The sequence below is a fragment of the Emys orbicularis genome, chromosome 3 (assembly GCF_028017835.1).
Source record: "Emys orbicularis isolate rEmyOrb1 chromosome 3, rEmyOrb1.hap1, whole genome shotgun sequence".
Taxonomy (NCBI): domain Eukaryota; kingdom Metazoa; phylum Chordata; order Testudines; family Emydidae; genus Emys; species Emys orbicularis.
In genome coordinates, this window is record NC_088685.1 from 217,305,750 (window position 1) to 217,317,184 (window position 11,435).

The following is an 11,435-nucleotide window of genomic DNA, read 5'->3' on the forward strand; positions in this document are numbered from 1 at the left end:
GAAAGAATGAGTTGTTGAGGTCTTCATCGATAACGATGGACGAACATCATCATCAGTTCCTCACCGTAATGTTGGGATGCCCTTCTCCAATAGATTATTAATCCTTTTACCTTAATTTTATTAGCATATAATTCAGTCAGTTACCATGACAGTCTTGTTGTCAGACAGCTGCTGATGTCCCTAACTTAAAATATCTCAAGATGCTATGAACTAGTATCTCGTGGTTACTTGTCAACAGTTTAGTTATTACAGCATTTTTATTGTTTAAAATCATATTATCTAGGGTTACTTTTGGTTAACTACTTATGCTTAAGCCTTTTTGGACCTTGTGCCTTAATTTAGCTAAACTATTGTCTTACAGGCCTTGTAGGCTCATTGCATTATTGCCTTAATTTACACCTAAGCCTCATCTAGCAAATACCTATACGTGTAGGCTACAGCACTAAGGGGAATTAGAAGCCTTTACTGAAGTGTCTCTAATGAATCGGTTTTTTGTAGCAATTACTTAAATAAAAATGTGATGTAAAACTACTAAAACCCATTTATATTTTACTTTAGGTATATACAACCTTTTAATGTTAGAATAAATCTAACTATCTAGTGTTCTGTTGGTATGAGATCAGTGCAGTGCTACTCATGTTCTTTTGAGCAGCTATTGCAGTTTTTTTTATTGACATTAAACAGCTCAGGGTTTAATTTATTGCTCACCAATCTGGAGTTAGATGGTATTGCTCACTTTTTAGCTGTTAAGGGTTAGGTCTGAGCACTCGGCAATTATTGCTCACTGCTCCTGGACTAGTGGTTATAGCTCACCAGTCCAGCCTTAGCGGTTTTCTCTCACTAAATGTTTTTGGGTCAGCAGTGAGGGGTCTAGGGTTCTCTCTCCCTGCTCCCTAATTGTGTAGGCAGTTAAGGGTCAGTGCTGAGTGTTCAACCATTATTGGTTTGGGTTATTGCTCACTGAAAAGGGGCTGAGCATGGGGTTACTAGTTAACATTCAGTGGTTAGGGGTTGCAGGGTAAGGTTGAGCACTCTGCTGTTATCGGTGCTGGATTGCCCCTCAGTGCTCAGCATTAGGGGCTAAGGGTTGATGTTCACTGCTCAGCCAGTAGGGGTTATGGGTCAGGGCTGAGTGCTCACCAGTTAAGGATTCAGTGTTTTTTCTCACTGAACAGTGTTGGGGGTTAAGAGTCAGTGATAAGCACTCATCATTTAGGAGTTAGTGGTAAATGCTTAATGTTCAGGGGTTAGAGGTTATTGCTCATGGCTGAGTGGGTGAGGGTTCATGGTGAAGGTTTAGCTATAACCTCCAGCATTCCTGGCAGGGCTTGAGAGATCCCTACTCCTAAAACAGACAAGGAATTGTGTTAGGAAATAAAAAATGGCCAGTCTGGGTCCAACACACCAGTTCTCACATGCCAACCCCAAAGGCTCAGTGCCACGGGTCTCACATTTACCAAACATTGAGAACAAGAGCACACAGTGGGGATAGGAGTTGAAGCCACACAGCCTGGGTCATGAAGGAGAAAGGACACAGTGAGCCCAGACTGTCAAATATCACAGAGTAGATACCCAAAACAACAGGATTCCCACCCACTCCTGCTACCGGAGCCAAATCTCCATATCAGCCCTCAGGGCATTACACCTCTGCAGCAGCATCTGGACCCTTACACAAAGAAATCCTATTTCCCGTTCTCATCCTCCTAGGCTGTGGCCTACTAGCAGGAGCCAAGGAAATCGCCCTACCAGTCATAGTAATGCTAGTGGAGGAAGACCTTAAAGAGGAAGCCTGGGGTCATGGGTGGGCAGCTAACCCAAGGAGAGCACTGCTGCTGCCCTCTCAGCACGGATCCCCATGTGGAAGCCACACTTCAGAAGGAAGGGGGCAGCTTTGCTGAGCAAAGCCACCCGCATCTGCCTCTCCACCCTGTCAGTTTCCCACCAGTGAGCTGGTACAGGCCTTACATGCTTTCCCACCCTGGTGTGGGGGAGGGTAAGTAGCCTAGACCCTCAAAGGTAGTACCTCAATGGGAGTCACTTTCAGACATCTTTCCGTGCCTCTTGGAGATGCCCATGTAGGGCACAAGTGCAGTGAGAAGTCACATAAGGGTCCCAGCCTGGCTACATAGGACAGAGAAGATGGTGCAGCTGCTACCTGCTTCATGCCCAACTTACACCATCTTAATAGCTGGGAGAACCAGACATGCATGCCAAGTGGACAGACTTACACAGGGTCAGGCATGGCTCCTGGGCCAGAATCTGCCTCTCCCAGCAGGGAGTGCTAGTTCCCCAGCAGCCTTTCCCCTGAGTCATGAAAGGCAAATATGACCAGTGTGCACCTCCAGCCTGACTGAGCACCCTACTGTGCCATGGTCACAGGTGGGTTGCTGGGAAGCAGGCACATGTGCCTGTCCACGAGAGGTGCCAGGTCTCTACTACCTCCCTCTGCAAGGGCCTGCACATTGGGATCCGCTCCCTGCAAATGGCCTCTTGCTGCTCTTGTTGAGGGCTCTGGCCACCAAGCACTTAAGACATAACTTCCGGGCAGCAGGCAGCTCCTGTCAGCTCTAGAGTAGAGGCAGCAGCAAGTCACTTCCCTCCATCCCAGTAAATCTGTACCCAACATGACCCATCTATGCACAGAGAACCATTGACACCAGGTCTACATCCCCACAGGTTTGTACTCCTACCCATGTCCTGTGAAGGGAAACAGTAGGATGACAGGCAAGGAGAGTGTGTTGGCCAACACATTATAGAAGAGACAGAGAAGGAAGAAGGGAAATAAACACATTCCCTGGGACACTTCCCAGGATCCAGCTGTCCAGCAGGGAAGACATTACTACCTGTCCTGTGGCACAACAGCCCTTAACGATAGAGAAGTTATCTTCCTACACAGCTACAGCTAATCAGGGCCTTTTCTTAGAAATCTGGACTGTAACAGGATTACCTGCCTTTTGAGCACCCCTTTGTGGCCTGGGGTGGGTCTGCAGAGCCCAGCCTCAGTTTCTCTTTCTGCTCCAGGCCCTTTAACATGTCCACACAAGTAAGATAATCAAAGCATTCCCTGTCTGGGGTCCATTTTAATATAACCTGACCAGAGTCTTCACCTCAGTTCCAAGCTGAGAACAGGCCCTCATCCCTGAGTGTCTGCTTTTTTCAAACACTCCTTGAGTCAAGGGTCCCCAGCCCTCATTCCCAGAGTTGGGTTCAGTTTACCCTCTCTCCTTGTACCTGGAGCTTGCCTTCCCTGAGATGGGGTTGTTCCTTTTTTCCCTACAGGAGACATTCTTGCTCCTTGCAGCACACATCTGCAGCTACTGTCTCATCCCAGTTACAGCTTCTCAGGCATCTGGCCTGCCTGGCCCTTCTAGCCCCACTTAGCTGAAGTTAGGCTCCTTTCCCTAGGAACTACCCCAGGAACCTGTTCCTCATTTCTCGAGGTCTGGCCTGAGTTGATCACACGACCTCCTTGATCCTTATTCATCCTCCCTACCTGGGGAGGAAAGCTAAACTTGTTTCATGTGAAGCATAATTTTTCTAGCTATGGACCTCATCCTACTTGTGGTAACAGCGCTTGTATGTATACGAATCTGCAAGGATGGACCTTCTAGTAACACTAGTATAAAAGTAATGCTGTTGGACAAACAGTAAATGTAGCGCAGACAAGACCGGCTCCAGTCATCTTCCCGGGTAAAAATGTTGAACCTTGTCTCAGCAAAAAATACTTTATACAGTTACACAGTTTTTAGCCAAGCTTTCTAATTCAAAGAATATTTAAATTAAAAGCCACAAATTGGCTGCACATTAAATATATTGTAATTACTGTTTGAAATGTATAAACATGAGAGCGCTTTGGTTATTGTATGAAATAAGTTCAATATAAAAGGTATTTTATAAGCAATTTATTAATAATGTGGAGCTTCCCTGGAAGTTGTTATTGGGGGAATGAATAATTACTAATAAAACCCAATGTCTTCACTTTAATTTCAAGTGTTACTTTCCACATTATTATCTTGATTCATAAGGATTTTTGGTTGCTTGTTTACATATTTGCTATGAAATAAATGATTTTTATGTCCTTACATAGTATAGAAATTAATGGAGATATCCCATCTCCTAGAACTGGAAGGGACCTTGAAAGGTCATCGAGTCCAGCCCCCTGCCTTCACTAGCAGGACCAAGTACCGATTTTGCCCCAGATCCCCAAGTGGCCCCCTCAAGGATTGAACTCACAACCCTGGGTTTAGCAGGCCAATGCTCAAACCACTGAGCTATCCCTCCCTCCAATTTGTAAGCCTTGCCATCAGGATAAGGCTACTGAACTAGAAAGATAAACAGGGTAAGGCAGTGAAGTAGTTGTCTACTCCATAACTCCCCCATTGCACACACCACTTACTAGAAAATGGCTATGGGGAAAAAATCCTGTGCTTGTTTCCCCATCTGTAATATGGGGAGGAGGACATATTCCTTCCTTTGAATTGGTGAAGAGCCCTGCCTAGGAGCTACTCAAGCTATTCTTATGATGTTAACACACCACCCCAGTCCTCACAGAGATGCCCTTGAAGGCTACTTGTCATGGTGCAGTTAGAAGTATCAAATACTAATTAACATTTACTGGAAAATTTGTTTGTAGTGCAGTGTAGTTCAGTGATTCCAAAAAGCTCTGATCTATAAAGACCGAAATCTGTCCTTTATTCTACTGGACCAGTAAAGAGTGTGGCCCTGCTCATGCAAGCCCTGTAGATGTGCGCAGTGCTATACGCACACATGCAATTGCTGGGTGTTTCCGGAACCAGGACTGTCCCCAGAACTTGGGGAAAACATGCAGAGAACAGCCTTAAAGCCAGATACATGGTATCATTACCAGGGGACTGTTGGGGCGACACTCCGGGGAGTGACTCTGTGCCACTGGCTGGAACCTGCAAAACCTCAAATAACCTGAAACCACCGCTGGAAAGAACCAGGCGGGTATAAGGTGCGGCAAGGTGGGGACTACAACTCCCGTGATGCGATGGGGGAAGGGAGACAGCAACTTCCATGATGCATTGCGCCTCGATGCTCTAACTGCCATGAGGTATCGGGCCATGCGGGGCGCCGCACATTAATCTGTTCTTCTCACGTATCCTTCACGGCGCACTAAGAAGCATCAGGGCGGGCGCCGCCTGCTCCTCCGACCTTGGGTAATAGCGGCACTCCCACCAAGTCGCAGTCTCTCACGGAGACCTCTACTGACCGGAAGTGAAATTGATCTGGTACGTGCTCTAACAGGGCCCCACTGGGAACGTGACCGGAAGTTGCCCTGGCATGCGCTTAATCGCCTCCCACTGGGAACAACGACTGGAAGTTTATTTGCCTCGGTAAGTGCTCAACTTGCCCTGGTTCTCCGACTGGGGGAGCTGGTGCGGACTCGGGGGTAGAAGCGGGCGGAGATGGATGGGATTAAGAATGGGGGCGCCTGGCGAGGACTGACAGTGGATTGGGGTGGGGGAGTCCGGGAGGATTGGGGGCCTGGGGTTTACTGCAGCAAGCTGGAGCCACAACTCCCATGGTGCACTGGGCAGAGCAGGGACACCACATATATCTCCCGTGGTGCCGCGGGGCCGCAACTGCTGATGGGAGATGGAGGCAGTGGACATTACACTACATCTCCCACAATGCACTGCTCAGCTTTGTTTGTAGCGGGGGAAAGTGGTGGTTCCGAGCGGAACCATGCAACAGCCGTCGGTGCCCGAGAGCTACGCCGCCTGCAGAAAGACACGTATAGCCTGCACACGCAGCAGAGAGATGCACACTGTAGCGTGTACTACACGCAGGTACACGTGTATAGTGTGCACTATGTACACACGCACAGTAGAACAATTTGCACGTGTGTATAGTGTGCATCACACACACAAGAGAGATGCACACATGTGTAGCATGCAACACACACACACCATACACACACACACACAGTACAGAGATATGCATGCTTGTATAGCATGGACTACACACAGTCTCTGAGGAATATAGCCATTGTGGGATGTGATGGCTATGGCTAGCGAGATTAAGGCCATGTGTTTATACTGTTAAAATGGCAGGCTGTTGCATTCTGAACCAACTAGAGCTTTTTTCATAGTTAATTTTTACAGCCCAAGGCCTGTTTTTTTGTATTCATCAAGCCTGGAGGTTATGCTGCAAATCAGAGTGTTGTGAAAGGAATAGAGTACCTCCCAATGCTGTGGGTTAACTGTTGTGCAGCAGTATTTCTGAAGACTCGTGGCTTCTTGTTTTACAAATAGTGAAAGAGCATTTGCAAAGTCCGGTTACCATTGAAGTTTATGTTTATGCTGAACTGCATAGATCCTAATGAAGTGCCTGCTTTGATTTACTGCCAAAAAAACCTTCATTAACGCAGAGTTACGGTTGCCTGGAGGTAGCTTGTGCCTTTCCAGAATGTCAAGCCCAGCAAAACTCAAACCTCTGAAAATCAGGAAATACAGAGTCAATGCACATGCCAGGGCAATCTTAACTCTTCCTCCCTTGAGCTGGCAATAGCTGCTGGGAATTATCTGCATTCACAGTATTAGGTGTAGCTGTACTGAATGGTGCAGGCATTAGATGAAGCAGCTTGGTATAGATTTCATTGTGCTATGAGGACATATGGGGATTAGTTTGAATGTGAGATCTGGGTCTGAGGCGCCCGCCTTCACCCACACACATTTAATAAAAGGAAAGAAGTGTATATGTATGTTGAAGGATCCATTATGCATAATTTCAGCAGTGAGTTGTGTAGGTTGAGTCAGTAGCAGGGCACATGGGTGTTCTTACCATGAGGGTTGACAGCATTATGTGTGTTTAATGATGAGTAAGTGAAAATATCATTTAAATGGAATCCTATGAGTAACAGTGAAAGGGATGTAAATTTTAACAAGTGTGGGGTTGCTTTTGGGGAGTAGGCTCAGTGTCTGTTTAGAACATGGATAGGGTTGGGTTGGGGTTAGGGGTTTAGGTCAGGGTTGGGTTGGGGATAGGGTTGGTAGGGTAGGGTAGGGTAAGGGTTAGGAGGATAGGGTGGGGGTGGGGGTGAGGTTAGGGTAGGGTTAGGGTGAGGGGGTCAGAGTTCTGAATACAGTCCCCTCTGGGAATAAGGGGTGTATCCTGAATACTGTCCCCTCCAGAAAGAAGGGGTGACTCATTCATAGTAGTCCTCCTGAGAACAAGAGGTGTGTCCTGCATACTGTCCCTTCTGGGTACATGAGATGTGTTATGAATACCCTGTTCTCTGGAAACAAGGGGTGTCCCTTGAATATTGTCCCCTGCAGAAACAAGGGGTGTGTCATCATTAGTACTCCTTCTGGGAACAAGGGGTGTGCGCTGAATACTGTCCAGTCTAGGAACAAGGAGTGTGATCTGAATACTGTCCCCTCTGGAAACAAGAGTTGTGTCATTAATAGTACTGCCCCTGGGAACATGGGGTTTGTGCTGAATAGTGTCCCGTTTGGGAACATGAGATGGGTTATGAATACCCTGCCCTCCGGAAACAACGGGTGTGTCATGAATACTGTCTCCTCTGGAAACAAGGGGTATCCCCTGAATATTGTCCCCTGCAGAAACAAGGGGTGTGTCATCAATAGTACTCCTCCTGGGAACAAGGGGTGTGCCCTGAATACTGTCCCCTCTGGAAACAAGGGGTGTGTTCTGAAAATTGTCCCCTGCACAAACAAGAGCTGTGTCATTAATAGTACTTCTCCTGGGAACAAGAAGTGAGTCCTGAATACTTGTCCCCTGTGGAAACAGGTGTGTCACAAATTCTGTCCCCTCGAGAAATAAAGGGTGTGTTAGCAATAGAACTTCTCGTGGAAACAAGAGGTGTGTCACAAATTCTGTCCCAACTGGAAACAAGAGGTATGTCATCAATAGCACTCCTCCTGGGAACAAGAGGTGTATCCTGAATATTGTCCCCTCTGGAAACAACAGGTGTGACATGAATACTGTCCCCCCAGAAACAAGATGTGCAGTATCAATAGCACTTCTCCCGGAAACAAGAGTTGTGTCCTGTATACTGTCCACTCCAGAAACAAGAGGTGTGTAATGAATACTGACCCTACATAAACAAGAGGTGTGTCATCAATAGTATTCCTCATGGGAACACGAGGTGTGTCCTGACTATTGTCCTGTTGAGAAACAAGGGTGTTTCTCGCCCTTATGGCTTGTAGAAAGTAATATTAAAAACAATGGGACAGGCTCCCTGGTGCCCTCCTCTGTTCCAGTGCCCCTGCTCTTGCCTCCTCCCCACACTTGGAGCAGCCCCTGGCCAAGCTGGTCCTGGGAACCTCTTGTCTGCTGTGCAGAGGGCAGGGGCTGATGTTGGGGTGTCACAATCCCCCTGCCTTTGTACCTGGTCTCTGCTGAGCTGTGGGGGGGGGGGGTGTGACACGAGTCTGTGATGTTACCTCTGGGTCATGAGTGGGAGATGCTGAGTGCTGCTGATGGACTGAACAAGCCTTTTGATTAGTGAGGTCTCTGCTTAAAGTGAGAGTGTGCTGTCTCTCACTCCCTGAACACACACACAGCCTCTCTCTCATACATGCTTGTAGTGTTGTTATGACTTCCTTTGAAAGAATAAAATTGCAGAGACTATATGTGCATGGTGCATTTCAAAGTTTAAGGATTACAGTGCTGTTAGTTTATTTTTTTCTGTGGTCTGTGCATTTCTTAATTTTACTACTCAAAGTATTAAAGTTAAGGTAGAAATGAGTTCTAAAATGCCTAACCTGTCCTGGCTGGAATAATTGTCATTCACAAAATGTTTTTTAAGTACATCAGAAGCAGGAAGCCTGCTAAACAACCAGTGGGGCCCCTTGACGATGAAAATACAAAAGGAGCGCTTAAAGATGATAAAGTCATTGCGGAGAAACTAAATGGATTCTTTGCTTCAGTCTTCATGGCTGAGGATGTTAGGGAGATTCCCAAACCTGAGCTGGCTTTTGTAGGTGACAAATCTGAGGAACTGTCACAGATTGAAGTATCACTAGAGGAGGTTTTGGAATTAATTGATAAACTCAACATTAACAAGTCACCGGGACCAGATGGCATTCACCCAAGAGTTCTGAAAGAACTCAAATGTGAAGTTGCGGAACTATTAACTAAGGTTTGTAACCTGTCCTTTAAATCGGCTTCGGTACCCAATGACTGGAAGTTAGCTAATGTAACGCCAATATTTAAAAAGGGCTCTAGGGGTGATCCCGGCAATTACAGACCGGTAAGTCTAACGTCGGTACCGGGCAAATTAGTTGAAACAATAGTAAAGAACAAAATTGTCAGACACATAGAAAAACATAAACCCTTGAGCAATAGTCAACATGGTTTCTGTAAAGGGAAATAGTGTCTTACTAATCTATTAGAGTTCTTTGAAGGGGTCAACAAACATGTGGACAAGGGGGATCCGGTGGACATAGTGTACTTAGATTTCCAGAAAGCCTTTGACAAGGTCCCTCACCAAAGGCTCTTACGTAAATTAAGCTGTCATGGGATAAAAGGGAAGGTCCTTTCATGGATTGAGAACTGGTTAAAGGACAGGGAACAAAGGGTAGGAATTAATGGTAAATTCTCAGAATGGAGAGGGGTAACTAGTGGTGTTCCCCAAGGGTCAGTCCTAGGACCTATCCTATTCAATTTATTCATAAATGATCTGGAGAAAGGGGTAAACAGTGAGGTGGCAAAGTTTGCAGATGATACTAAACTACTCAAGATAGTTAAGACCAAAGCAGATTGTGAAGAACTTCAAAAAGATCTCACAAAACTAAGTGATTGGGCAACAAAATGGCAAATGAAATTTAATGTGGATAAATGTAAAGTAATGCACATTGGAAAAAATAACCCCAACTATACATACAACATGATGGGGGCTAATTTAGCTACAACGAGTCAGGAAAAAGATCTTGGCGTCATCGTGGATAGTTCTCTAAAGATGTCCACGCAGTGTGCAGAGGCGGTCAAAAAAGCAAACAGGATGTTAGGAATCATTAAAAAGGGGATAGAGAATAAGACTGAGAATATATTATTGCCCTTATATAAATCCATGGTTCGCCCACATCTCGAATACTGTGTACAGATGTGGTCTCCTCACCTCAAAAAAGATATTCTAGCACTAGAAAAGGTTCAGAAAAGAGCAACTAAAATGATTAAGGGTTTAGAGAGGGTCCCATATGAGGAAAGATTAAAGAGGCTAGGACTCTTCAGTTTGGAAAAGAGAAGACTAAGGGGGGACATGATAGAGGTATATAAAATCATGAGTGATGTTGAGAAAGTGGATAAGGAAAAGTTATTTACTTATTCCCATAATACAAGAACTAGGGGTCACCAAAAGAAATTAATAGGCAGCAGGTTTAAAACAAATAAAAGGAAGTTCTTCTTCACGCAGCGCACAGTCAACTTGTGGAACTCCTTACCTGAGGAGGTTGTGAAGGCTAGGACTATAACAATGTTTAAAAGGGGACTGGATAAATTCATGGTGGCTAAGTCCATAAATGGCTATTAGCCAGGATGGGTAAGAATGGTGTCCCTAGCCTCTGTTCGTCAGAGGATGGAGATGGATGGCAGGAGAGAGATCACTTGATCATTGCCTGTTAGGTTCACTCCCTCTGGGGCACCTGGCATTGGCCACTGTCGGTAGACAGATACTGGGCTAGATGGACCTTTGGTCTGACCCAGTACGGCCTTTCTTATGTTCTTATTTAAAATAATAATGATAAAGCACAATATGATGATAAAAGTCAGACAATCAAATAATAGTATCCTGCTAGAACATAAATTCTGCTTCTACTCACAACTTTAGACACTGCAGCTGAAGCTTGCTTATTTTCAAATTGTTAAGTTATTTTACAGATATCACTAAAAATACACTTGTATGAAAATAAATGTGGTTCCATGTATGATACTAATAGCCATGATGGACTCAAATGTTAGTGAGTCATGTACATGATTTTGATTGGTAAACATAAATGCAAAAATATTTCGAGGAATGAATTTCCTTTCTTAATAAAAGAGAAAACACATTAGTGTATTTTTTTTAGTGAATGGTTTTTTCATTGCGCAAAAAGCATTTACTTAATTTTGACTAGATAATGGCTGTAACACAGAGTGTGTGTTAAATAAACTCTGTTTAAAATCCGCTTATTTTCTCATTTGTATATATCTGTACTAAAGATAGTGTACAAAATATCAAAGTTGTGTTTCTGATATCTGTGTTAAAGCTCTAGGACAGACACCCTGAGGCTTGGGAGTGGGAATGTCTTGCTGTATTATCTCCTGATTGTTCTAAACTTACATATATACAAACTCCAATTAAAGCCACATTTTCAGTTTATAGTTTTTTATTTGTTTTTCAATGTAAGAATTAGGATTTAGTCGACAGGAGTACTGTATCTAAGTTATTATGTGCAAGAAACCTGGAG